Source organism: Pristiophorus japonicus, chromosome 28 (genome assembly GCF_044704955.1).
Source record: "Pristiophorus japonicus isolate sPriJap1 chromosome 28, sPriJap1.hap1, whole genome shotgun sequence".
In the NCBI taxonomy this organism is placed as follows: domain Eukaryota; kingdom Metazoa; phylum Chordata; class Chondrichthyes; family Pristiophoridae; genus Pristiophorus; species Pristiophorus japonicus.
In genome coordinates this window covers 298,898-325,158 of record NC_092004.1, presented here as the reverse complement: position 1 = coordinate 325,158, position 26,261 = coordinate 298,898, and positions in this window count along the sequence as shown.

The window sequence follows — 26,261 nt, the reverse complement described above, 5'->3', positions numbered from 1 at the left end:
CTTGGAACATTTCACTACGTTAAAGGCGCTCGATAAATACAAGTTGTTTATGTATAGTGGGGTTCATTTGCCATTGACATGCTCATTCTACAAGTTGTATAGAATCTTCCAGTGTGTTGTCACAGTCCTCCCCTGTATTAGCCTCATGCTCGACTAATCTGGTGTAATTCACAACTTTGTACATGTACTAATTTACCCGACACAAATATATCAATCGAAGTTTTGACAATGTGACTTGCCCCCCAGCCTCTCCAGCTTTTTGTGGGGGAGCGTTTCAGATTGCCACAATACACCAGATATTGTGTGAAGAAGTGTCCCTGACACCATCTCTGAAGGACCAAGCAAGGCCATGAGTTTGAATGGAAATGCTCCCTTGCGGCATTCGAACTCATTGCAGAACGAACATTATAAAATGACTTTCATTGCTTCAGACGATGAAAACGATGCAGTAAATCGGAGTGATATTCGATCTTTCAGTGTTGCTAAATTGTCATTGGATAGTGATCAGTTCGATGATGGCCTTTCCATGACCGTGGGTGAAGCTGAACCCCGAGAAGTAGGGGGTAAAGTTTGACTGTGGTTATGTAAAACAGCTATTAGCCTATTTGAAGTTCATAGAAACATAGAAACATAGAAAATAGGTGCAGGAGCAGGCCATTCAGCCCTTCTAGCCTGCACCGCCATTCAATGAGTTCATGGCTGAACATGAAACTACAGTACCCCCTTCCTGCTTTCTCGCCATAACCCTTGATCCCCCGAGTAGTAAGGACTTCATCTAACTCCCTTTTGAATATATTTAGTGACTTGGCCTCAACTACTTTCTGTGGTCGAGAATTCCACAGGTTCACCACTCTCTGGGTGAAGAAGTTTCTCCTCATCTCGGTCCTAAATGGCTTACCCTTTATCCTCAGACTGTGACCCCTGGTTCTGGACTTCCCCAACTTTGGGAACATTCTTTCTGTATCTAACCTGTCTAAACCCGTCAGAATTTTAAACGTTTCTATGAGGTCCCCTCTCATTCTTCTGAACTCCAGTGAATACAAGCCCAGTTGATCCACTCTTTCTTGATAGGTCAGTCCCGCCATCCCGGGAATCAGTCTGGTGAACCTTCGCTGCACTCCCTCAATAGCAAGAATGTCCTTCCTCAAGTTAGGAGACCAAAACTGTACACAATACTCCAGGTGTGGCCTCACCAAGGCCCTGTACAACTGTAGCAACACCTCCCTGCCCCTGTATTCAAATCACCTCGCTATGAAGGCCAACATGCCATTTTCTTTCTTAACCGCCTGCTGTACCTGCATGCTAACCTTCAATGACTGATGTACCATGACACCCAGGTCTCGTTGCACCTTCCCTTTTCCTAATCTGTCACCATTCAGATAATAGTCTGTCTCTCTGTTTTTACCACCAAAGTGGATAACCTCACATTTATCCACATTATACTTAATCTGCCATGCATTTGCCCACTCACCTAACCTATCCAAGTCACTCTGCAGCCTAATAGCATCCTCCTCGCAGCTCACACTGCCACCCAACTTAGTATCATCCGCAAATTTGGAGATACTGCATTTAATCCCCTCGTCCAAATCATTAATGTACAATGTAAACAGCTGGGGCCCCAGCACAGAACCTTGCGGCACTCCACTAGTCACTGCCTGCCATTCTGAAAAGTACCCGTTTACTCCTACTCTTTGCTTCCTGTCTGACAACCAGTTCTCAATCCACGTCAGCACGCTACCCCCGATCCCATGTGCTTTAACTTTGCACATTAATCTCTTGTGTGGGACCTTGTCGAAAACCTTCTGAAAGTCCAAATATACCACATCAACTGGTTCTCCTTTGTCCACTTTACTGGAAACATCCTCAAAAAATTCCAGAAGATTTGTCAAGCATGATTTCCCTTTCACAAATCCATGCTGACTTGGACCTATCATCTCACCATTTTCCAGATGCACTGCTATGACATCCTTAATAATTGATTCCATCATTTTACCCACTACTGAGGTCAGGCTGACCGGTCTATAATTCCCTGTTTTCTCTCTCCCTCCTTTTTTAAAAAGTGGGGTTACATTGGCTACCCTCCACTCCATAGGAACTGATCCAGAGTCAATGGAATGTTGGAAAATGACTGTCAATGCATCCGCTATTTCCAAGGCCACCTCCTTAAGTACTCTAGGATGCAGTCCATCAGGCCCTGGGGATTTATCGGCCTTCAATCCCATCAATTTCCCCAACACAATTTCCCGACTAATAAAGATTTCCCTCAGTTCCCCCTCCTTACTAGACCCTCTGACCCCTTTTATATCTGGAAGGTTGTTTGTATCCTCCTTAGTGAATACCGAACCAAAGTACTTGTTCAATTGGTCTGCCATTTCTTTGTTCCCCGTTATGACTTCCCCTGATTCTGACTGCAGGGGACCTACGTTTGTCTTCACCAACCTTTTTCTCTTTACATACCTATAGAAACTTTTGCAATCCGCCTTAATGTACCTGCAAGCTTCTTCTCGTACTCCATTTTCCCTGCCCTAATCAAACCCTTTGTCCTCCTCTGCTGAGTTCTAAATTTCTCCCAGTCCCCAGGTTCGCTGCTATTTATGGCCAATTTGTATGCCACTTCCTTGGCTTTAATACTATCCCTGATTTCCCTAGATAGCCCCGGTTGAGCCGCATTCCCTTTTTTATTTTTACGCCAGACAAGAATGTACAATTTTGGTAATTCATCCATGCGGTCTCGAAATGTCTGCCATTGCCCATCCACAGTCAACCCCCTAAGTATCATTCGCCAATCTATCCTAGCCAATTCACGCCTCATACCTTCAAAGTTACCCTTCTTTAAGTTCTGGACCATGGTCTCTGAAATTACTGTTTCATTCTCCATCCTAATGCAGAATTCCACCATATTATGGTCACTCTTCCCCAAGGGGCCTCGCACAATGAGATTGCTAATTAATCCTCTCTCATTACACAACACCCAGTCTAAGATGGCCTCCCCCCTAGTTGGTTCCTCAACATATTGGTCTAGAAAACCATCCCTTATGCACGCCAGGAAATCCTCCTCCACCGTATTGCTTCCAGTTTGGTTAACCCAATCTATGTGCATATTAAAGTCACCCATTATAACTGTTATTCATTTTCAAATAGAATAAAAACAGGTATAATTATAAAGCATTCTGCCAATTCGCTATCGCCCGTTTTACACCATCTCATGCCGGCACAATCTACCCCGTGGCAAGAGTTCGCTAAAATTGTAGGATTCCATTCTATTTGAGAAAGACCCTGAACTCTGCAATGTAAGCCTCTCTCCGCTCATATCGGAGCCGACAGACTCTGGGAATGGGTTTATTTTATCAGTCTTCATTAAAATAAGATTGAAAGAACTTAGCTTGGAACCACATTCACAGCATTTATTAAAATGTAAGTTGTTATATAAAGTGTTTGAGTCAAAGCGATTAACTGGAGTTGTTGATTCACTGACTATAATTAATGCCTGTTACCTTGGAACCTCTGCTCCCGGGAGGGTGTCCATTTCTATAAATAGGGCCTCTCTTTCCTAAGAATGCCAGTGGGAGCATCAGCTCCAACATCAAGAGACATCACCAGTCTAAGTTACATAAGGTAATGGGAGCAGCAGGAGGCCATTCAGCACCTTGACTCTGTTATGCAATGCAAAGTGATCCTGGCTTATCTATATCCAAAATCCACCGACCTGCCTCAGTTCCATAAGGGTTAATACCCTTAACTATTAACAATCTATCAATCTGAATCGGGATATTGTCAATTCAACCTCAGCCTCAACAATGTTTTGGCCGATAGAGTTCCAGCTTATCACGGCCCTTTGTGTGAAGAAGTGCTTCCTGACATCAGCCCTGAACGGCCCAGCTCTAAGCTAAGGCTATGCCGCTTGATCAGGACTCCCTCACCAGAGGAAATACTGTTCCGTTATCTATTCTATCATCTCCTTTCATCATCTTCAACACCTCACTTAGATTAACCCTTAATCATCTGTACTCAACGGACCACAGGCCTAATGTATGCAACCTGTCCTCATAATTTAATCCGATTAGCCCTGGTATCGTTCTAGTGAATCAGCACTGCCCCCTCTCCAAATCCAATATATCATTTCTCGGTGTGGTGCCCAGATGTGAACACAGTAACCGGATAAGGTCTAACCAGATCTTTATATGAATGTAACATAACTTCCAGCCCTTTGTATTCCAGGCACCTTGCGATAAAGACCAACATTCCATGAGCCTGGTATATAATTGTTGTACCTGTCCACGAGCTTTTAGTGATTTGTGTTGAGGGACCCCTGAATCACTCTACCCCTCCACATGTCCCAGCTTCACACCATTTAGATGAATACTCTGATCTATATTTCTTAGGGGCAATGCGCATGCCCACACACTTCCCTGCATTAAACTCCATCTGACAAAGTTGTGCTCACTCACGTAAACATTCAATGTCCCTTTGCAATGTATTGAGTATCTCAGCCGTTGCTTCTTCCTCCACCAATAGATCTCCGTGGACACTGGAATTACCTCCTCGAAAAATTCAGTTCGGCTCGTTAGACACGAATTAACCTTCACAATTCACACTGATTCTCTTTAATCAGTTCATATTCATCCAACTGATTAGTCAGTCTGTCCTGAATAACAGATTTCAGTAACGTCCCTACAACAGATGTTAGGCTAATAGGCCTATCAATTCCTCTGTTGTCTTTCTTTTCTACTTAAATGGGAGCATTGACATTGGCAATTTTCCAGCCAAAGTGGAAATTCATGAATCAAAATCATCTTGGAAAATCATGACAAGCGTATCTACAATTTGCTCACCCGCTTGTTCTATTACCCTGGCTGGAAACCATCAGGTTCTGGAGAATTATCCATCAATACTCTCATTACTTACTGCATTATCATTATTTTACTTATATTAAGTCTGGTAAGTTCCGCGCCTTGATTTAATTTTAGTGTTCTTGTATCTCTAGTACTATATCCGCTTCCTCCACTGTGAAGACAGAAACATAGAAAATAGGTGCAGGAGTAGGCCATTTGGCCCTTCGAGCCTGCACCACCATTCAATATGATCATGGCTAATCATGCAACTTCAGTACCCCACTCCTGCTTTCTCTCTATACATCTTGATCCCTTTAGCCGTAAGGGCCACATCTAACTCCCTTTTGAATATATCCAACGAACTGGACTCAGCAACTTTCTGTGGTAGAGAATTCCACAGGTTCAGAATTCTCTGGGTGAAAACGTTTTTCCTCATCTAGGTCGGATATGGCTTATCCCTTATTCTTAGACTGTGACCCCTGGTTCTGGACTTCTCCAACATAGGGAACAATCCTCCTGCATTTAACCTGTCCAATCCTGTCATAATTGTATATGCTTCGATGCGATCCCCTCTTATTATTCTAAATTCCAGTGAATATAAGACTAGTCAATCCAGTCTTTCTTCGTATGTCAGTACTGCCATCTCGGGAATCAGTCTGGAGAAACTTCGCTGCACTTCCTCAATAGCAAGAATGTTCTTTCTCAGATTCGGAGACCAAAACTGCTCACAATACTCAAGCTGTTGTCTCAGCAAGGCTCTGTATAACTGCAGTAAGACCTCCCTGCTCCGATACTCAAATCATCTCGCTATGAAGGCCAACATGCCATTTGCTTTCTTAACTGCCTACTGTTCCTGCATGCCTACTTTCAATGACTGATGTACCATGACACACAGGTCTTATTGTACCTCCCCTTTTACTAATCTGCCTTCCTGTTATTGCCACCAAAGTTGATAACCTCACACTTATCCACATTATACTGCATCTGCCATGCATTTGTCCACTCACCTAACCTGTCCAAGTCACCCTGCAGCCTCTTAGCATCCTCCTCACAGCTCACACTGCCATCCAGCTCCGTGTCATCTGCAAACTTGGAGATATTACATTCAATTCCTTCGTCTAAATCATTAATATATATTGTAAATGGCTGGTGTCCCAGCACTGAACATTGCGGTACCCCACTGCCATTCTGAAAAGGACCCGTTTATTCCCACTATTTGCTTCCTGTCTGCCAACCAGTTCTCTATCCACATCAGTACATTAACCCCCAATCCCATGTGCCTTAAATTTGCACACTAATCTCTTGTGTGGGATCTTGTCAAAAGCCTTTTGAAAGTCCAAATACACCACATCCACTGGTTCTCCCTTGTCCACTCTACTAGTTACATCCTCAAAGAATTCTAGAAGATTTGTCAAGCATGATTTCCCCTTCATAATTCCTTGCTGACTTGGATCGATCCTGTCACTGCTTTTCAAATGCGCTGCTATTATATCTTTAATAATTGATTCCAGCATTTTCCCCACTACCGATGTCAGGTTGACCGGTCGAAAATTCCCTGTTTTCCCTCTCACTCCTTTTTTTAAAGTGGGGTTACATTAGCTACCCTCCAGTCCATAGGAACTGATCCAGAATCGATAGACTGTTGGAAAATGATCACCAATGCATCCACTATTTCTGGGGCCACTTCCTTAAGTACTCTGGGATGCAGACTATCAGGCCCCCGGGATTTATCGGCTTTCAATCCCATCAATTTCCCGAACACAATTTCCTGACTATTAAGGATTTCCCTCAGTTCCTTCAGTTCCTCCTTCTCACTAGATCCTCGGTCTCCTAGTATTTACGGAAGGTTATTAGTGTCTTCCTTAGTGAAGACAGAACCAAAGTATTTGTTCAATTGGTCCGCCATTTCTTTGTTCACCATTATAAATTCACCTGATTCTGACTGCAAGGGACCTACGTTGGTCTTCACTAATCTTTTTTTCTTCACATATCTACAGAAGCTTTTGCAGTCAGTTTTTATGTTCCCTACAAGCTTCCTCTCACACGCTATTTTCCCCCTCCTAATTAAACCCTTTGGCCTCCTCTGCTGAATTCTAAATTTCTCCCAGTCCTCAGGTTTGCTGCTTTTTCTGGCCAATTTATATGCCTCTTCCTTGGATTTAACACTATCCCTAATTTCCCTTGTTAGCCATGGTTGAGCCACCTTCCCCATTTTATTTTTACGCCAGACAGGGATGTACAATTGATTAAGTTCATCCATGTCATTGCCTATCCATCGTCAACCTTTTAAGTATCATTCGCCAATGTATCCTAGCCAATTCACGTCTCATATAATCGAAGTTATCTTTCTTTATGTTCATGACCCTAGTCTCTAAATTAACTGTGTCTCTCTCCATCTTAATGAAGAAATCTATCATATTATGGTCACTCTTCCCCAAAGGGCCTCGCACACCAAGATTGCTAATTAATCCTCTCTCTTTACACACCACCCAGTTTAGGATGGCCAGCTCCCTATTCCTCAACATATTGGTCAAGAAAACCATCCCTTATACACTCCAGGAAATCCTCCTCTACCCTTTTGCGACCAGTTTGGTAGCCCAATCTGAATGTAGATTAAATTTGCTCATGATAACTGCTGTACTTTTATTGCACACATCCCTAATTTCCTGTTTGATGCCATTCCCAACCTCACTACTACTGTTTGGTGGTCTATACATAACTCCCACTAGTGTTTTCTGCCCTTTGGTGTTTCGCAGCTGTACCCATACAGATTCTTCATCATCCAAGCTAATGTCCTTCCTTACTATTGCATTAATCTCCTCCTTAACCAGCAATGCTACCCCATCTCCTTTTCCCTTGTATTCTATTCTTCCTGAATGTTGAATACCCCTTAATGTTGAGTTCCCAGCCCTGATCATCCTGGTGCCACATCTCTGTAATCCCAATCAGATCATATTTGTTAACATCTATTTGCACAGTTAATTCATCCACCTTATTACGGATACTCCTTGCATTAAGACACAATGGGGTCCCAGCACTGAGCCCTGCGGCACTCCACTAGTCACTGCCTGCCATTCTGAAAAGGACCCATTTATCCCAACTCTCTTCTTCCTGTCTGCCAACCAGTTCTCTATCCACATCGGTACATTACCCCCAATACCATGTGCTTTGATTTTGCACGCCTATTTCTTGTGTGGGACCTTGGCAAAAGCCTTTTCAAATTCCAAATACACCACATCCATTGGTTCTCCCTTGTCCACTCTAATAGTTACATCCTCAAAAAATTTCAGAAGATTTGTAAAACATGATTTCCATTTCATAAATCCATGCTGACTTGGACCGATCCTGTCACTGCTTTCCAAATGTGCTGCTATTTCTTCTTTAATAATTGATTCCAACATTTTCCCCACTACTGATGTCAGGCTAACCAGTCTATAATTATCCGTTTTCTCTGTCCTTCCTTTTTTAAACAGTGGTGTTACATTAGCTACCCTCCAGACCAGAGAAACTGACCAGAGTCGATAGACTGTTGGAAAATGATCACCAATGCATCCACTATTTTTAAGGCGCTTCCTTAAGTACTCTGGGATGCAGACTATCAGGCCCCGGGGATTTATCGGCCTTCAATCCCATCAATTTCCCTCACACAATTTCCCGCTTTATAACGATATCCTTCAGTTCCTCCTTCTCACTTGACCCTCTGTCCCCTTGTATTTCTGGAAGGTTATTTGTTTCTTCCTTCGTGAAAACAGAACCAAAGTATTTGTTTAACTGGTCTGCCATTTCTTTGTTACCCATTATTAATTCACCTGAATCTGACTGCAAGGGATCTACATTTCACTAATCTTTTTCTCTTCACATATCGATAGAAGCTTTTGCAGTCAGTTTTTATATTCCCAGCAAGCTTCCTCTCATACTCTATTTTCCCCCTCCTAATTAAACCCTTTGTCCTCTTCTGCTGAATTCTAACATTCTCTCAGTCCTCAGGTTTGCAGCTTTTTCTGGCCAATTTATAAGACTCTTCCTTGGATTTAACATTATCCTTAATTTCCCTTGTTCGCCATGGTTGAGCCACCTCTCCTGTTTTATTTTTATTCCAGACAGGGAAATACAATTGTTGAAGTTCATCCATGTGATCTTTAAATGCTTGCCATTGCCTATCCACCATCAACCCTTTAAGTATCACTCGCCAGTCTATTCTAGCCAATTCATGCCTCATACCATCGAAGTTACCTTTCCCCAAGTTCAGCGCCCTCGTCTCTGAATTAACTGTGTCACTCTCCATCTTAATAAAGAATTCTACCATATTATGGTCACTCTTCCCCAAGGGGTCTCACACAACAAGATTGTTAATTCATCCTTTTTCATCACACATCACCCAGTCTCGGATGGCCAGCACTCTAGTTGGTTCCTCGACATATTGGTCTAGAAAATTATCCCTAATACACTCCAGGAAATCCTCCTCCACTGTATTGCTACCAGTTTGGTTAGCCCAATCTATATGTAGATTAAAGTCGTCCATGATAACTGCTGTACCTTTATTGCACGCATCCCTAAGTTCTTTTTTGATGCTGTCCCCATCCTCAATACTACTGTTTGGTGGTCTGTACACAAATCCCACTAGCGTTTTCTGCCCTATGGTTTTCCGTAGCTCCACCCATACAGATTCCACATCATCCATGCTAATTTCCTCTTGAACCAACAACGACACCCCACCTCCTTTTCTTTTCTGTCTATCCTTCCTAAATATTGAATACCCCTGGATGTTGAGTTCCCAGCCTTGGTCACCCTGGAGCCATGTTTCTGTGATGCCAATTACATCATATCCGTTAACTGCTATCTGCGCAGTTAATTCATCCACCTCATTCCGAATACTCCTCGCATTGAGGCACAGAGCCTTCAGGATTGTCTTTTTAACACCCTTTTCCTCTTTAGGATTTTGCTGTAATGTGGCCATTTTTGCTTTTTGCCTTGGGTTTCTCTTCCCTCCAAATTTAATTTTATCCTTTCTATCATTTGCTTCTATCCCATTCTACTTCCCTCTGTCTCCCTGCATAGGTTCCCATCCCACTGCCATATTAGTTTAACCCCTCTCCAACAGTACTATCAAACACTCCCCCGAGGACATTGGTTCCAGTCCTGCCCAGGTGCAGACCGTCCGGTTTGTACTGGTCCCACCTCCCGCAGAACCGATTCCAATGCCCCAGGAATTTGACGTCATGGTCAAGCAGGTAAGTGATTGGCTGGTGGATTGGTGAGTATTTTTCTTTTCTTGTATTGTACTTGAACTGCAGTGACCGTAGTCCATTATTGATAACTGCAGAGTGAGGATCACACCTGATGGCCTGCCTTTTATACTAGGCCTGGCACACCTGTACAAGTAACTTACAAGTCTTCCACTGAGGACCCCCTGGAGGCACACCTTGTAATAGTACAAGCAGTAACCATGTGGGACACATGACATCACTCTCGCCCAAGCCTTTCGTGCAAATCGCCTTGATGCATTCACCGTGTCTGGACTTGGCTCGATCTGGTGTACCCTTGGAGGATCGTTTCCATCTTGGTTGCGTAGGTGGTGTTTCGTTGGCAGTTGAGGTGCTGGTGGTTTCTGTTTGTGAGTCCATGACCACTCCATTTATAAGAACATAAGAACATAAGAATTGGGAACAGGAGTAGGCCATCTAGCCCCTCGAGCCTGCTCCGCCATTCAACAAGATCATGGCTGATCTGGCCGTGGACTCAGCTCCACTCACCCGCCCGCTCCCCGTAACCCTTAATTCCCTTATTGGTGAAAAATCTATCTATCTGTGATTTGAATAGATTCAATGAGCTAGCCTCAACTGCTTCCTTGAGCAGAGAATTCCACAGATTCACAACCCTCTCGGAGAAGAAATTCCTTCTCAACTCGGTTTTAAATTGGCTCCCCCATATTTTGAGGCTGTGCCCCCTAGTTCTAGCCTCCCCTACCAGTGGAAACAACCTCTCTGCCTCTATCTTGTCTATCTCTTTTATTATTTTAAATGTTTCTGTAAAGTCACCCCTCATCCTTCTGAACTCCAACGAGTAAAGATCCAGTCTACTCAATCTATCATCATAAGGTAACCCCCTCATCTCCGGAATCAGCCTCGTGAATCGTCTCTGTACCCCCTCTAAAGCTAGTATATCCTTTCTTAAGAAAGGTGACCAAAATTACACGCAGTACTCCAGGTGCGGCCTCACCAATACCCTATGCAGTTGCAGCAGGACCTCCCTGCTTCTGTATTCCATCCCTCTCGCAATGAAGGCCAACATTCCATTCACCTTGCTGATTACCTGCTGCACCTGCAAACTAAATTTTTGGGATTCATGCACAAGGACCCCCAGGTCCCTCTGCACCTCAGCATGTTGTAATTTCTCCCCATTCAAATAATATTCGCTTTTAATGTTATTTTTCCAAGGTGGATGACCTCACATTTTCCGACATTATATTCCATCTGCCAAACCTTCGCCCATTCGCTTAACCTATCTAAATCTCTTTGCAGCCTCTCTGTGTCCTCTGCACAACCCACTTTCCCACTAATCTTTGTGTCATCTGCAAATTTTGTTGCACTACACTCTGTCCCCTCTTCCAGGTCATCTATGTATATTGTAAACATTTGTGGTCCCAGCACCAATCCCTGCGGCACACCACTAACCACTAATTTCCAACCCAAAAAGGACCCACTTATCCCGACTCTCTGCTTTCTGTTCGCCAGCCAATTCTCTATCCATGCTAATACATTTCCTCTGACTCCGCATACCTTTATATTCTGCAGTAACCTTTTGTGTGGCACCTTATCGAATGTCTTTTAGAAATCTAAATACACCACATCCATCGGTACACCTGTATCCACCATGCTCGTTATATCCTCAAAGAATTCCAATAAATGGATTCATGATTTCCCCTTCATGAATCCATGTTGCGTCTGCTTGATTGCACTATTCCTATCGAGATGTCCCGCTATTTCTTCCTTAATGATAGTTTCAAGCATTTTCCCCACTACAGATGTTAAACTAACTGGTCTATAGTTACCTGCCTTTTGTCTGCCCCCTTTTTTAAACAGAGGCGTTACATTAGCTGCTTTCCAATCCACTGGTACATCCCCAGAGTCCAGAGAATTTTGGTTGATTATAACGAATGCATCTGCTATAACTTCCGCAATCTCTTTTAATACCCTAGGATGCATTTCATTAGGACCAGGGGACTTGTCTACCTTGAGTCCCATTAGCCTGTCCAGCACTACTCCCCTAGCGATAGTGATTATCTCAAGGTCCTCCCTTCCCACATTCCCGTGACCAGCAATTTTTGGCATGGTTTTTGTGTCTTCCACTGTGAAGACGGAAGCAAAATAATTGTTCAAGGTCTCAGCAATTTCCACATTTCCCATTATTAAATCCCCCTTCTCATCTTCTAAGGGACCAACATTTACTTTAGTCACTATTTTCCATTTTGTATATCGGTAAAGGCTTTTACTGTCTGTTTTTATGTTTTGCGCAAGCTTACTTTCGTAATCTATCTTTCCTTTCTTTATTGCTTTCTTAGTCATTCTTTGCTGTCGTTTAAAATTTTCCCAATCTGCTAGTTTCCCACTAACCTTGGCCACCTTATACACATTGGTTTTTAATTTGATACTCTTCTTTATTTCCTTGGTTATCCATGGCTGGTTATCCCTTCTCTTACCCATCATCATAGACGGTCCCTCAAACGAGGATAACTTGCTTCCACGAGTTCAGAGGTGTTGCGATCAAGGACCTGATGTTTCAGTCCTGAACTCTAATTGAGGGGGTGGAAGATGCCTGTGCGTGGAATTTAACGTGTGGTGACCGTTGCACACCAGCCACCACACAGGCTTAACAGAGCGAGTTCTTGGTATAGTGGTAAGGGTTAACCAGGACGACTGGAGATCTGCTCTGCTGCACTGACCTAGTGTGCACACATATCACAGTGTGGGCTGGCCCGTGCTGCCCCTGGGCCCCTTGCCTCTTCTGGGCTCCGTAACCTCATCTGTCGCACCTCCGCCACAAACACTCGCCGCTCCTCCACCCCAACCGTCCCACTCCTCTGTACCTGGGTCCTGCCGATGTTCCTGCGCCCGCTCCAAAACGGCCACCAGGGTTTTGATGATGTCACCCAGTCGCCTATCCCAAACTTGTCGCACACTTGGAGCAGCTCACGCTGGAGGTTGAAGTGGAATGCCCCAGCTCTTTTATAACCCGACCTGCGGAACTATTCTCTCACAGATCCGGGGGGCCGCGATGTCCCAGGGCTCGCCGCTCCAGCTCTTTTATAGCCCGACCTGCGCAGCTGTTCAATCGCAGGTCGGCGGGCCACGATAGTTCCCGTATTGGACTGTTCAGTCACCTCAGAACTCACTTTTAGAATGGAAGCAAATCTTCCTCGATTTCGAGGGACTGCCGATGATGAAGATCCCCATTCATACCAATGTGAGGACATTATATACGGAACCAGCATAGGTATTTATGGGAATACCACGAAAAACACAGCAGGACTTAAAATAACTTAAAAAAAATCACATATTTCAAATTAATAAAAATGGAATTTAAATAATTATTTAAAATAAAATTTAACTTTTTGAAAAATAAATTTACAAATTTTAAAGGGTCTAAAAATAAACTTGCCTTATTTTACAGGATATAAATGATTAAATTATTGTTTTTATTGTATTTTTCTCTACTTTAAAAGCCTTAAGCTGATAAAGCAACTCTGTTGCTTGCTTTTTTCAGTCATAAGAATTTGAAGGTCATTGGCTGGCAAATAGCCCAACTCTCCGCCCACGGAGACCATCTACTTCCAGATGCTTGCGATCTGTCCAGAGGATTTCACCTGCCTAAACTCAGAAATTCTGGGGCCCCGACAGGCATGTGTGCATCGTATATGCAAACATAGGGGCCGCGGATTCAGTGCCGTTATTTTAGTTGTGGACATGAGAATATAAGAAATGAGAGTAGGCCATGTGACTCGAGGAACCTGCTCCACCATCCAATAATACCATGGCTGAACTTGTACCACAACTTCACTTTCCCACATTATCCCCACAGGCTGCGATTCCCTTAGTGTCCAGAAATCTGTTGCCTTAGCGGCTTGCTGCAGGGCATCTTGTCGATGGTACACACTGCAGTCACGGTACACCGGTGGTGGAGGGAGTGAATGTTGAAGTTGGTCGACGTGGTGCTAAGCAAGCGGGCTGCTTTGTCCTGGCTGGTGTTGAGCTTCTGAAGTGTTGTTGAAGCTGCACTGATCCAGGGAATTGGAGAATATTCCATCACATTCCTGACTTGTAGATTGTGCAAAGGCTTTGGGAAGTCAGGAGTTGAGATACTCGTTGCAGAATACACAGCCTCTGACCCGCTCTTGTAACAACAGTATTTATGTGGCTGGTCCAGTTAATTTTTTGGTCAATGGTGATGTTTATGGTGTAGGATTCGGCGATGGTAATGCTGTTAATATCAAGGTGTGGTGGTAAGTCTCTCCCTTGTTGGAGATGAACGTTGCCTGGCACTTCTGTGGCACGAATGTTACTTGTCACTTATCAACTCGAGCCGGAATGTCGGTCAGGTTTGCTGTTTCCGGGCACCAACAGCTTCATTATTTGAGGAGCTGTTAATGGAACTGAACACTGTGCAGTTACAGCTAAGGGAGGCAAGGGTTATGTGGAGCGGGCGGGGAAGTGGAGTTGAGACCAAGATCAGATCAGCCATGATCTAGTTGAATGGCGGAGCAGGCTCGAGGGGCCAAATGGTCGACTCCTGCTTCTAATTCTTATTTTCTTAACATCCCCATTTCTGACCTTATGATGGAGGGAAGGTCATTGATGAAGCAACTGAAGATGGTTGGGCCGAGGACACTGCCCGACGAACTCCTGCAGCGATGTCCTGTGGCTGAGATTATTGGACTCGAACAACCACAACCATATTCCTTTGTGCAAGGTGTGACTCCAGCCAGGGGATCGTTTTACCCCTGATCCCCATTGACTTCAGTTTTACTGGGGTTCCTTGATCATTCATAGATTCATAGAAATTTACAGCTCACAAGGAGGCCATTCCGGCCCATCATGTCCGCACCGGCCGACAAAGAGCCATCCAGCTTAAATCCACTTTCCAGCTCTTGATCCGTAGTCTTGTAGGTTACGGCACTTCAAGTGCACATCCAAGCTCTTTGAAAATGTGGTGAGGGTTTCTGCCTCTTCCACCCTTTCAGGCAGAGTGTTCCAGACCCCCACCACCCTCTGGGTGAAGAAAATTCCCCTTAAATCCCCTCTCATCCACCTACCAATTCCTTAAAATCTATGCCATTTATTGTTGACGCCTCTGTTACGGGAAATAGATCCCTCCTATCCACTCGACCGAGGCTCCTCATAATTTGACGCACCTCAATAACGTCGCCTCCGTTCCAACGAAAACAAACCTAGCCTATCCAAGCTTTCCTCATCGCTACAATGCTACAGTCCAGGTAGCAACCCGGTAAATTTCCTCAGTACCACCTCTAATGCAGTGACCAGAACTGCACGCAGTACTCTAGATGTGGCCTAACTCAAGTTTTATACTACACTCGGTCAAATGCTGCCGTGATGACAAAGACAGTCACTCTCATCTCACCTCGAGAACGCGACAACAGGAGAAGGCCATTCAGCTCCGACAGCCTGATCCACCATTCAATGAGCCCATTGCTGACCTGTGACCTTACTCCATGTACCCGCATTCTGGCCCAGATCCCTTAATATGTTTTCTTAACAAAACTCTATCAATCTCAGGTTTAAATTTAACAATTGATCGAACATCATTTGCCATTTGCGGAAGAGTTCTAAACAGCGAGCACACTGTGTGTAGAAGTGTTTCCTAATGTCACTCTCGAAATATCTGGCTCTCATTTTTACTCCATGCCCCCAGCCCTAGAATCCACAACCAGCGGAAATATTTTATCTCAATCTACCCCTATAAGTTCCCCTTAATATCCTGTACATTCCGGTCTGTACAACCTCATTTGTGTAATCTATCCTTGGAATGTAAAACTTGGGGTGAGGATATCATTGTGCTAAACCTACGCTGCACTCCCTCCAAAGCCAATATATCCTTCCTAAGGTGTGGTGCCCAGAATGGCTGGCAGTGCTCCAGCTGTGGTCTAACCAGGGTTTAGTGTAGCTGCAGTATAACTTCTGTTCCCTTGTACTCTAGGCCTCTAGATATAAAGGCCAGCATCCCATTAGCCTTGTTGATTATTTTCTGTACTGTCCATGACTCTCTAATGATCTATATCTATGGACTCGCAGGTCTTTTTGTACTGCCACTATTCTCAGCTTTTCACCATTTAGAAAGTGCTCTTTTCTATCTTATTTAGGCCCAAAGTGGGTGGCCTCCTATTTGCCTACATTCAGATCCATTTGCCACAGTTTCGCGCATTCACTTCATCTATCGATGGCCCAGAGCAATTTTATGCTTCCATCAACACTACCAACAAAGTTGCCTAACTTCTTGCCAACGACACATTTGGAGATATGACTTGCTGTGCCATCCTTGAAGTTGTTAATAAATACGGTGAATAGTTTTGACACCTGGAATTTAGTTCCTTTGTTCCAGGACCATTTGAAGATGGTGACAAGAGCCTGTGGAACCTCCACCCTTACTTCACTGAGCAAACCCTGGGATGCAGCCCAGCCGATGATTGTTCGACGTTGAAGGCTGACAAATGTTTTATCCACTCCTTTGTATCTATTTTATCCGGTACAATGTCTCTACTACCTCAACAACTTGCATTTATATAGCGCCTTTAATGCAGTAAAACGTCCTAAGGCGCTTTGCGAGAGCGATTATCAAACAAGATTTGTCACCGAGCAACGTAAGGATAAAGTCGGAAAGCTTCGTAAACGAGGTAGATTTGAAGGAGTGCCTTAAATGAAGGGGGAGGGGTAGAGAGGCGGAGAGGTTTCCAGAGGGAATTCCAGAGCTTTCAGGCCTCGGCAGCCGAAGGTACGACCGCTAATGATGGAGCAACTGTAACCGGTGATGTGCAGGAGACCTGAATTGGAGAAGCACAGAGAGCTCGAAGCTATCTAGTATGAGGTGGTTAGAGAGTTGGGACAGACGGGGGATTGGAAAACAAGAAGGATCATTTTACAATTGACGTATACGTGTGGAAGCTGAGGTTGTGTTTTCAGATGATGTCGCTGAGGAGCAGCATGCAGATGGGAAATAACAGAGTGCCTCCTCCTTTAGTGTGACATGAAGCTGTTGGATTGCTGTAAAAGCCCAACTGGTTTACCATTAGGGAAGGTAATACACCATCTTTATATTCGGCTCGAGTACAGCCTGCTGCTGAACTGTGCTCTAACTTGGCCTGCGCAGCACTAAGTTGAAGTCCCACCATCACCTTACCAAGTGCCAGCTCTGGCTCAGTGCTAGAAATTGCACAGCAGAGTCAAAAGGCTGCGGTTTCAAATATCCACACGTGGGAATTTTCACATCATCTCGGCTGACATTTAATTGCTGCACTACGGCCTATGTTCTCTGAGGTGTTTTTTGGTTTTCGGACCGGAAGCCAATGTAGGTCGGCGAGCACAGAGGTGATGAGTGACCGGGACTTGGTGTGAGTTACACTACGGGCAGCAGAGTTTTGGATCAGTTCAAGTTGATGGAGGGTGGATGATGGGAGGTTGGGCAGGAGAGTGTTAGAATTGTCAAGTCTGGAGGTAAAAAAGGCATGGATGAGAGTTTGGGCAGTAGAACAGCTGAGACAGGGTGGAGTCGAGCGATATTATGGAGATGGAAGTCGGCGGTCTGGTGAAGTAGTAGATATGTGGTCAGAAACCCATCTGGGGCCAAATACAACACCAAGGTTGTGAGCGGCCTGGTTCAGCCTTCGACAGTTGCCAGGGAGAGGGATGGAGTCGGTAGCGAGGGAACAGAGTTGGTGATGAAGACCGAAGACAATGGCTGCAGTCTTCCCAATATTTTGTTGCAGGAAATTTATGCTCATTTTGTACTGGATGTGGGACAAGTAGTGTGAGGAATCTGAGTCAGTGGGGGAGACGAAAAAGATGGTGGTGAGGGAGAGCTGGGTGCCGTCTGCGTACATGTGGAACCTGGCATTGTGTTTTCGGAGGATATCGCCAAGGGGCAGCACGGAGATGAGAAAAACCGAGGCCTTATACCTCCGCTCAGCTGTCCCTGAAATATGACATTATTCAACAAGAGCTGGGAAGTTCTTCCAGGTGTCCCAGCCAATATTCTTCCCCCAACCAACACCTCAAATTGATTATCTGCTCAATTTCTAGCAATTGTAATGCAAGTAAATCTTCCGCTCTCGGCGGACAGTTTAACAAGGAACACACAAAAGCAACTTTTGTATTTTATTTCAGCATAACTGAGCTTTAACAGTAACATTTTAAATAATTTGAAATTGAGCAAGTTTCTCAGCAGTATGGAGGAACTATTTCATCTCCAAATTGTGAAACTAAATCTAAAATGCCTTTTTTAATTGAACTTTAATTGAACCTTAAACCTAGAGCTCAGATAGAATGTTGAATCAAGCTGATTTGAATATGGAAAAACATCCCAGTGATTCAGCGAATTGGTACAGAGGGAGAGCGAGGATGAAAGGTGAAATGTTCACGGAAACAAGCAATCTGCTTTCTCACTGGAAAGAATCATTTTGTGGTGCAAACAAATGTCCCGTCACTAATTGGCAGCATTTGCTGCGGGTTCATTGCATTGAGGCCCGGTTTCTCCAAGGCCGGTTTGTAAACATGCTAGGAATACAGGAATATGTATTAATAATGCTAATCGGTTGCTGGTATTATTATGCTCAACTATTTTTAAATTAACTGTTGCTATAATTTAAGACAAGACAGTAATGTAAAATATATATTGTTGGCCCCGTTGCCGAGGCCCTTTTGTATATATAGATGGTAATTCTAATCTGGACATGAGTTGTGATAATCGGGGAATCAGGTCCGGTTTCACAGCAACCGTTTGCTTTATTTTACTAATTTACCAATTAGTGTAAAGGGATATTTGAGTCCATTGATCATCTTCTCCCTGAACTTACTCTGGGTCACGGTGTAAATGGCTGTGTTCGTGCAGGAACTCAGGAGCTGAAGCATAGTTCCCGCGTGTTCAAAGGTTGCCAAAGGGTTATAAAACGTTCTGTAATTAAAGATGCCTTGAATGCGATAATAGAAGAAATATACAACCGTTGTCAGCCAGAGCAGGATGAAACTGCCGGATATTGCGAATAGTAAAACGATGGACTTTCTGCGGTTCCTCATCTCAGGGTCCTGGTCATTCCCACCATCGCTGCCTTCCCGGAGGTTCCTTCGGGCCCGACTGGCCACTAAAATGCGTCTGACGGTGAGAGCATTCAACAATAAAATCACACAGAAGGGAAGCACTGGGGTTAACAGCTGTTCAAACCAAGAGAAGGCTCTCCATGTGGGTGCAGCATAAAACTGTACTGATACACGGCAACCCCGCGATATGTGATTAGCTGTAAAATAAGGAGCATACACGAAGGGCCAAGGGACATTCTTTAAACAGAACAGTGCGCTCAAAGTCACGATAACCACAGCTGCGGTTCTCTCGGTGCAATATTTGGTTTTCAGCTTCTGACAACAAATGGCTACAAACCGATCAAAGGTAAAAGCGACCGTGAACCAAACAGAACTGTCTGTGGCAATCGGAGCCAGCAAGTGAATGAATCTGCACACAGCAGTGTAGTACAGGAAAGTGTCCCGCCAATACAGCACAGACATCCGAAGTAATATCAAATTAAAGACAATCACCGTCAGATCCGCCGTCGCCATGGCCACCAGGTAGCGAGTGATGCATTTGGAGAGACCGCACTTTCCCCGGGACAGGATCACAATCGCCATCAGGTTCACTGCGAGAAGGAGAGATAAAGAAACAGTGAAATCACTAACCAGGCTGAGAAACCATCGATCAGTTTAACCGATGTACACGGGCTGTGAGTGTCTTTATTTCGTTATTTCGCCCCTTGTCTCCTCATACGAAGGGGCTCATGCCGGGGTTTCATTTCTGGTAGCGTTGGCTCCGTGACCCTTCATCCAACAGCTGAGTCTTCACTTGGGATCCTCGAAATTACATTTATTTGTCGATTCTGACACTGCGAGGTCCGCGGGGCAGGACATCGCCAAATTTAGAAGCGAAAGGCTACAAGACCAGTTAAATCAGGAAGTACAGGTTAAGTGACACGAAATTTGACTTAAATGCTAATGTACTTAAAAAAGCGAATGACTTGACCCACACAATGCCAGAGATTTTGATTGCAGCAAATACATTGGGAACACGAGCCTGGTGTTGAGTTGTTGCCCGCCATCTACAAGTTATTAATGAGATTAGCTTTCCAGTGGAGCAATGTGAATGCATTATGACACAATATGTCAAGGAATGTAATGCAGCAGCATGCTCCAGTTATAAACAGGTACAGGCTTCATATCTCAGCACAAGGCTCGAGCAAAACACGGGGCAGTGGGCACCTGGGAGTAAGATAAATCTCACAATCCGCGCTGTGTAAGAATAGATCACCGCTAGTTCTCACTCATGTTCTCCAGATAAACCCCTCCCGAACCGTATTGCACAGACTGAGCCCCGTCTCCACAATAACACACATGGACTGAAGCAAGCCGTCATCTTTTTCCCACTGGTCCTCAACATACTTTAAACATTAAACACAAAACATGTCGACAAAAGCCATTTTCCAAAATCATAATAATGATCAGAATTGAAGATTTGAGAGGAATGCACAAATTTACCTTCAAGTCAGGAGGACAGTTTCTGCTGCATGTTTTGCTCATCTAATGCGCCTTCTGTGTGCCCCCTGTGCTCCTGAAGGCACTGGCTCCTGCTGGGACACACAGACTCAATCCTCTCTCCCTGAGACACATGCTGGATACACAGACTCAATCCTCTCTCCCTGAGACACACGCTGGATACACAGACTCAATCCTCTCTCCCTGAGACACACGCTGGATACACAGACTCAATCCTCTCTCCCTGAGACACATGCTGGATACACAGCCTCAATCCTCTCTCCCTGAGACACATGCTGGTATACACAGACTCAATACTCTCGCCCTGAGACACATGCTGGATACACAGACTCAATCCTCTCTCCCTGAGACACACGCTGGGATACACAGACTCAATCCTCTCTCCCTGAGACACATGCTGGATACACAGACTCAATCCTCTCTCCCTGAGACATACGCTGGATACACAGACTCAATCCTCTCTCCCTGAGACACACGCTGGGATACACAGACTCAATCCTCTCTCCCTGAGACTCACACTGGGATACACAGACTCAATCCTCTCTCCCTGAGACACATGCTGGATACACAGACTCAATCCTCTCTCCCTGAGACACACGCTGGATACACAGACTCAATCCTCTCTCCCTGAGACATACGCTGGATACACAGACTCAATCCTCTCTCCCTGAGACACACGCTGGGATACACAGACTCAATACTCTCTCCCTGAGACTCACACTGGGATACACAGACTCAATCCTCTCTCCCTGAGACCCACGCTGGGATACACAGACTCAATCCTCTCTCCTTGAGACTCACACTGGGATACACAGACTCAATCCTCTGTCCCTGAGACATACGCTGGATACACAGACTCAATCCTCTCTCCCTGAGACACACGCTGGGATACACAGACTGAATCCTCTCTCCCTGAGACTCACACTGGGATACACAGACTCAATCATCTCTCCCTGAGACACATTCTGGATACACAGACTCAATCCTCTCTCCCTGAGACACACGCTGGTTACACAGACTCAATCCTCTCTTCCTGAGACACATGCTGGATACACAGACTCAATCCTCTCTCCCTGAGACACACGCTGGGACACACAGCCACAATCCACTCTCCGGGACTGCAGGTTGTCTGACTTTGTGAAACACGACAATCCCACCCTGCCCTTCCTAACCCGATCTCCACAACAGGCGAGCATTCCACCAGGACTCAATAGATTACACCCAGCAGTGGCACCCTACGTGTTTTACCCCGGCCTGGCCAGGTAGCACCAAGGACACATTTGGTGACTGGACTCGACAGTTCAGCACAGAGCGAGGATGAGTTACTCCATGCATTTACCATCCAGACAAGAATGGAAGGTTCTCAGTGTAATTAAATTTGAGGAACAACATTCTACTTCTACAAGCCTCACAGCACAAACAGCAAATGTTCTGTTACTGACACCAGAGGTGCGGATAACGACCCACCAGGTACTCCAATTGCTGCCAGAATATGGTAATACACCAATTCGATCACCGTAATTCGATAAAGAAACATTTATTTTTGAAGATGACTTGTTTCGGTGCTGTAAAGAGCTGTTCAGATTCCAATAGTCAGTTCATGAAGATAAAGTTGCGGGTTAATATAGTTCGAGCAAACCCCTAGTGGGACAATTAGATCACATCCCCACTGACATTACTTACAGACTCTTGAACAAACAGGTTTTGGTCCCATGTGACGTTTATCTACAACACTCATTAAGCTGACGCAACATTACACATTGTCCAACTGAGTATCTTTTGTAACAATGAGATGAACAATGACAGAACCACGATTGTTAAGTTTCATATATCACATGGCAAATATAACCAGAAGCACACGGCGTAAAATAAAAGGATATATTGTGGATCAAAGTGCCATTTTTACTTGAATCTCATGTACTGCAGATCCTAATCCAGCCCTGTTGTTCCTTCTATCGCCCGACTATGGCCTTTAGCACAATCTCGGTCACATTGTTTCAGTCACTCCCCCTTGTACTGTCACTCTCATTGCCCAGACCCCTTTCACACAATCCCGAGTTCCTTGTCTGGCAGATTTCTCCCGGTCAGTCTTCATCTTTAATGTCCTCTGCCTCTCGAGCTCCATTTCCTTCCTGTTCTCCTCTCTTACCGGGTAACGAAGGTGACTCAAAGTCATTTTCTATCCTGAGCTCATTATAAGTTTGTTGGGTAAGGGTATCGCTTCACGTGTACCTGGGATTGCAAAGTTAGATATTGAATATTGAAGGAAAGAAACACAATGGGCGCGTCGAGAGGCCTCGACTGATTGGAATTCAGAAGAATGAGAGGTGATCTTATCGAAACGTATAAGATTATGAGGGGGATTGACAGGGTGGATGCAGAGAGGATGTTTCCACTGATGGGGGAGACTAGAACTAGAGGGCATGATCTTAGAATAAGGGGCCACCCAATTAAAACAGAGATGAGGAGAAATTTCTTCTCTCAGAGGGTTGTAAATCTGTGGAATTCGCTGCCTCTGAGAGCTGTGGAAGCTGGGTCATTGAATAAATTTAAGAAAGAAATCGACGGTTTTTTAATCGATAAGGGGATAAGGGGATATGGGAAGCGGGCAGGGAAGTGGTGCTGAGTCCATGATCAGATCAGCCATGATCTTATTGAATGGCAGAGCAGGCTCGAGGGGCCGTATGGCCTACTCCTGTTCCTATTTCTTATGTTCTTATGTTCTTATGTTCTTATGTCCATGAGCAACTCTTCAGATACTGAAGCAGTCTAAGCCCGCATGCGTCATATTCCCATGTGGATATTTGCACCTGCAGCTCACCAACATTATTTGGATCTGGAGGATAACTGGTTTAGTCATTCACCACCAGATCTGGCTGGATCACATAAAGCATTATTGGGTCCTGCTCCCGTCTGCAAACATTGCTCACTATTCCACAATCATTCTGGAATGTCAATATAAAATCTGGCTTGTATTCTCCACAGTTAACCATCTTTTTAAACCCCTCTCCCATGTCTCCACCCTCCGACACTAAGTGTGAGGAGCTCATGGACTTCTTTGTCTCTCAGATTGTGACCATTCGTTCGGCCGCCTCTGCCTCTTCCCTTCCTTCCCTTAGACCACTGGGACAAACTTATTCTAAAGTTCCAACTGCCCGAGCCCTGAGCTCACACCTTCTCCACTTTATCTCCCATCTCCCCCCCATGACCTCTCTGAGCACATCCTGTCCATGAGACCCATTTCCTTCTCCCTTTACCCTATTCCCAACAAACTGTTGACCACCCAACTTCCTTTTCAGGCTCCCGTGTTATCTAATATTGTTAACGGTTGTCTCTCCTCATGTACGTTCCCCCTGTCCCTCTGATCAGCCGTCATCACCCCTCTGCTCAAAAATGAACCCTCGACCCCTCCGTCCGTGTTAACTACTGTCCCATCTCCAACATCACTCTTCTCTCGAAACCTCTTCAATGCGTTGTCGCCTCCCGAATCCGTGCCCATCTTTCCCACAATTCCATGTTTGAATCCCGCGAATCCGGTTTCCGCGCCTGCCACAGGACTGAAACTTCTCTCATCAAAGTTACAAATGGCATCCGTTGTGACTGTGCCAAAGGAGAACAATCCCTCCTGGTCCCTCTTGACCTGTCTGCAGCCCTTTGCACGGTTGCCTACGCTATCCTTCTCCAACGTCTCTCCATCATAGTCCAGCTGGGTGGGACTGCATGTGCCTGGTTCCATTCTTCTCTAATCTTAGCCAAAGAATCAGCTGCATCGGCTTCTCTTCCCACCCCCGCATCGTTCCCCAAGGATCTCTCCTTGGCCCCCTCCTTATTCGCATCTACATGTTGCCCCTTGGCGACATCATCCAAAAACTCAGTCTCAGTTTCCACATGTCCGCTGATGACACCCAGCTTCACCTCTCCATGGTCTCGAATTGGTCAGACTCCTTGTCCCACATCCCATTCTGGATCGGCACAAATGTTCTCCAATTGAATATTGGGAAGACCGAAGCCAATGTTTTAGGACTTGCCACAAACTCTATTCCCTCTCACTGACTCCATCCCACTCCCCCACTTCTATCTGAGACTGAACAATACTGTTCGCAAACTTGGTGTCATACTTGACCCAGAGTTGATCTTTCGACCACCTATTGACAGCATAACTAAGACCGCTTATTACTACCTCTGTAACATCGCCCACTCCGTCCTTGCCTCAGCTCATCCACAGCCGAAGCCCTCACCCATGACTTTGTTACCTCTAGACTTGACTGTTCCAACGTACTACTCGCTGGCATCCCACATTCTACATAAACTAGGTGATCCAAATCTCAGCTCCCCGTGTCCTATCTTGCACCAAGTCCCACTCACCCATCACCCCCTGTGCTCGCTGAGCTACATTGGCTCTCGCTTAAGCAGCGCCTCAATTTCAAAATTCTCATTCCTGTTTTCAAATCCCTCCATAGCATCACCCCCTATCTCTGTAAACTTCTCCAGCCCCACAACCCCCCAGGAGACATCTGCACTCCTCTAATTCTGTCCTCTTGACCATCGCTGATTATAATCGCTCAAAGATTGCTGGCCTTGCCTTCTATTGCCTATGTCATAAGCTCCGGAATTCCCTGCCTAAATCTCTCTGCATCTCTACCTCTCTTTTCTCTTCAGGACACTCCTTAAAAAAAACCTCTGACCAAGCTTTTTGACACCTGCCCTGATTTCTCCTTATGTGGTTCAGTGTCAAACTTTTTACTTATAGTTTGTTGATCAATATTGCCAGGATATAGAGTCCGAACATTCCATTTACTGATGTCATGGATCGAATTTTGTTCTAATTAATGGGAGGCTTCCAGTGCCCACCTTCGTTTGTGAGCAACTCGGACAGCAACTTTCAGGGACCCTGCTGTTCAATGTGGAAATCTGGAAGTTCCTGTGTAAGATACCCAACTGCTCACAAAGCTTCCTCGTAAAACCATTTCACCATCTGACTCAGCATTTAAAGGGAGTAAATGGCGTCAAGTTGCTGTAATGACATTGTAGATAAGAAACTCACCAAAAATTCTTTACACATGCCCATTCCAGTGTAAGTACCCTTGTAACGGCCGGGTAAATGTTAATTACTGCCAAACAAACTACCCGGCACTGAAAATTAACTTTTCCAATTGTGGAGTCTCATTCCTTCAGTTTTTAGTTATTGGTGGAGTTTTTAAATAAATATTTCTCTCTTAATCCAATGTTTCTTTCCCTCTCCTTATTTTTCTTTCAGTGCGTGGTTTTGGTCTGAATTTAATGTTCCAACTGAGACTTCCTGGTCAGACTCTGCGCTGCTCATTAACGATGCTTCAGTCTGATTGGTTGAGGAGAGACAGTTGCTTCCGTGTTCACACAGGTCCCAGATGCCCTGTAGAGGGCGCTGTGCTTTTTGGATGGGTGGCTGCAGGAGGTTGTTGAGCGAAGGTCTCCGACAAGTGTAAGTCTAATAAATGTCTGACGCCGTTCTCACACCCTTGTGTTTCATGGCCAGTAAAAATGTTTCCATCCCAACACGATTCTTGAAAGATGAGCGCAGCCCCGGTAGGAGTGGGACTGAACAAAGATTTGATCTCACCGTTAACGC